Source organism: Limulus polyphemus, unplaced genomic scaffold (genome assembly GCF_000517525.1).
Source record: "Limulus polyphemus unplaced genomic scaffold, Limulus_polyphemus-2.1.2 Scaffold5036, whole genome shotgun sequence".
NCBI lineage: Eukaryota > Metazoa > Arthropoda > Merostomata > Xiphosura > Limulidae > Limulus > Limulus polyphemus.
Genome location: NW_013670646.1, coordinates 68,969 through 72,511, shown reverse-complemented (window position 1 = coordinate 72,511; position 3,543 = coordinate 68,969). Strand labels below are relative to the sequence as shown.

General features: G+C 38.4%; 1 long non-coding RNA gene across 1 annotated transcript; it reads right to left on the bottom strand.

Moving 5' to 3' along the window:
* Positions 1–1,078: 1,078 nt before the first annotated feature.
* LOC111089024 lies at positions 1,079–3,517 on the bottom strand. The gene is made up of 2 exons (XR_002613395.1): positions 2,304–3,517; positions 1,079–2,122 (listed from the first exon to the last, which is right to left on the bottom strand). It is a non-coding gene; the product is annotated as an uncharacterized LOC111089024 (long non-coding RNA).
* Positions 3,518–3,543: the final 26 nt, after the last annotated feature.

Sequence of the window (3,543 nt, the reverse complement as noted above, 5' to 3'; positions counted from 1 at the left end):
GCTATAAATCACAGTGATTCACACACTTTACTTACGGTGCCTACTGTTCGCTTGTCTCAATTATCTCTCTTCAATTCCACTGGTTTTTCTCGCCAGGCTTATATACTAAAAAGAGGGCGTATCGAATGCACTCGGGCCTTCATGATCATTCGAGAAATTTTATCGCGCATGCTCCCAGCGTCACGCGACTTCCGCTGTCGTAACACTGCCCCTTAGTATTGTTCGGGACGAACAATAGTCACTTACATTAAACCAATATATAATTAACAATAACTTAATTAAATGTACAGAATTTACAAACACAAAATTAAAATACAAAGAAAGTCTCTTAATTTTACAGGACGTTTCTTCTTTCGTACTGGTCTCCATCTCATTGGCTTTTGCTTCATGTGGGGTTCATCTGCTCCATCAGAAAATGTCCCATTATCGGTAGCAGTCAGTGATAGTAACTTCATTAACGGCTTCACTGTATTCCTTATCAAAACCAGGTAGAGTTTCTTCTTCAACAGTGGCTTTTTCAGGTGACGCGTCTTCAGCAGCGTCATTTGTTCCGTTGTTCACTTTGTTCCAACTGAAATGACCTGGACCGTGATAATGCCAAAGCCTGTTGGCATGCACCACCTTTGGCTTACCTCACCAACCAGATTTTATTCGGAAAGTCACGTCTGAGATACGATCCACTATGTCATATGGGCCTTCCCATGGAGAAGACAACTTAGGAGACTTCCCTTTGGTCTTTCTTGGCTATACCTACTGTTGTTAGCACAGTTCTGTAATGTTATGAGGATTACAGTCAAGAACTTACTCAGCAGTTATAAATAAAAGAAGGCTTACCTAATCCTTAGTGACTCCTACCAGGCCATATGGATCATCTCTAGCAGAAGGTGCCTAAAATTATTCACTGATAAACTAGCTTAATGTAGGATTTAGATAAATAAAGATGTACTTTTTTTGAGAGTTAAAACGTGATATACTGATAGGCTGAGCTCATGGATTGTACAGTGTATCAACAGCTTAAAGAGATTGAAATACACGTGAAAAAAAAACTAAAATATAGGAGTAAATGAACAATTTCATATGAAAGGTACAAATATATTTTATTTAAAATGTTAGTCTTTTTCATGTATGTGACAATACAAAAAAGTATCCATACCAAATTTTATACAACAAACACGTTAGTCCACATGTCAGTCCTAACTTATACCAGGCTTATTTCATTACTAGTAAAAAAGAAAGAAAAATTCTGTACAACAACAAACACTGTTTATAAAACTAAATGATAATGTCTGTATTACTGAAGCTTTAAAGGCATAAAAAACAACAAAATTAGGGTGGTTATAATTATTATATACTATATAGGCAATTGATATGACATACATATTAACATTACTATCAAAAGTAATCTTTATGTAGGTTAAAACAACTCAATGCAGCACTGTGACTACAACCTCTAGAACCTGCATCACACTTTAATAAATTCCTTTATAAAATGAGAAGTTAAATAGATGGACGCATGTGTAATAATAAAGGACGGAGAAAGATTTAAAATACATAATAAAATATGCCTCAGTATTTATCACAACTTAAAAATATTGTTGCACTGACACTGGTATATTTTAAGAGTTAACGATACCATTCAATTAATCTTGGCACCTAATTTCAGGATGTTTTGTAAATTGATTGGAAAAACATCATCAAATGAGACTCCTTTTAATGAGATCTGAAAGTAAAGCCAATGTAAGTAAACATACTTAAAATGCTTAATTATTTTTAATATAGCTACTGCACTAACAATATAAAATAACAACACTTCAGTATAATTATTGAAGTACTTAAAATATCCAAAGTATAACTTTTCAAACAACTTACTTTACAAGCTTTGATTCCACTCTATAACCAAACTGTAGGTAAGTCAGTGGATAAAAGTTAACATTTTCTGAAATTGAAAATGTATTTCCAATCATACTTACCTCACCTCCTCTCACACTTGTAGCTATTATTCAACTGCTAGGGTTTCATCTTTGCCCATCCAAGCATTGTTCTGATTTTTTCTTGCTTGCTCCAGTCTTTCATACCCCTACTCAACTGTCCTTGGCAATATTTGTCTTGTGATACTCTCCACCTATGTCAAGTACTTCCAATCATACTTACCTCACCTCCTCTCACACTTGTAGCTATTATTCAACTGCTAGGGTTTCATCTTTGCCCATCCAAGCATTGTTCTGATTTTTTCTTGCTTGCTCCAGTCTTTCATACCCCTACTCAACTGTCCTTGGCAATATTTGTCTTGTGATACTCTCCACCTATGTCAATGCACCTTCCATCCCATCACTGTACATAAGCACCTCATTCAGATAGTTTTATCACTTTTTCAAGACTGACTCAATCCCAGTCTCTAACACCAGCTCTTAATGGGGAGGAAGAGTTGGAAAGTGTGAGAGGAAGTAAGTATGATGGGAAATACATTTTCAATTAAGGAAAATGTTAACTTCCAAAACATACATACATCCACTCCCACTTATGGCTAGAATCCCACACTGAGAAGATGGCAGGGCAGGTGAGAAAGCGTCTACACAGATGATGGGTGTATCAAAATAAGAGTGGTACCCAAGTGGGAGAACCGCACTACATCCAGAACAGGTATGTTCTTCACCCTGAATTTAGTTCCTGTATCAAGGGTGGAACTGTACATGAGTAATCATCACTATAGGCCAGCTCCAACTAGACACCCGAGGTTCCACTACTTGGGGTTGGAAATAAGGGGTTTTGGTCACCATATCCAATATTATGGGGTAGGGCAATTGGTTCACAACATAATATATAGATGTACTTTTGATTGGATCTCAACCTGTAGTCATAAAGTGTTGCATTCTGAACCACCGGAATCATGACGAGAAAGTAAGAAACACTGAAGCAGGCAAACCTTTTCCTCCAACTGAATAAGCTCAAAAAGCAACACCCCAGGCTTGGGATGATGAGATTGTGTATGCCATACTCTAACAAAGGAACAGAACTCATCCGGCCTTGAATTACGAACATTCATCTTCTCTCCCTAACCAAGTGGGCAAGGAGCCTCCCACTTGCTCCCAGAATTATGGGGAGGACGTGCAACAATTGTGCTCAACCAAGGACCCAGGATGAGACCACTCCTCGTCCAGAACTATGAGGAGACAGTGGACCTCCTTTCATACACAATATACTGAACAGATATTGATCAAAAAGAAGGGATAGCCATGCATCAAATCTGAACCAGTATTATGATGGACTCCCACGTAGGCTGGCTTTGCTCCTACCAATATCTAGCAAAAAACATCCAGGGACCCAAGTAGGAAGGCCCCCAACTTTGCCCTTCTCTCCAAGAATGGAGAAATTCACTGTAACACTCTGAAGGAAAAGCCCCTGTCCACCACCCCAGTGACTGGAAACTCCCTAGCTCCACTAGTAAAATCTGCGGGGGGGGGGGTAAGGTATCGATGTCGGGGAGGTTCTTAAGGAAACGAAGTGGCAATACGGTTGGAACCAAACGTACCCTACTAAAATTTT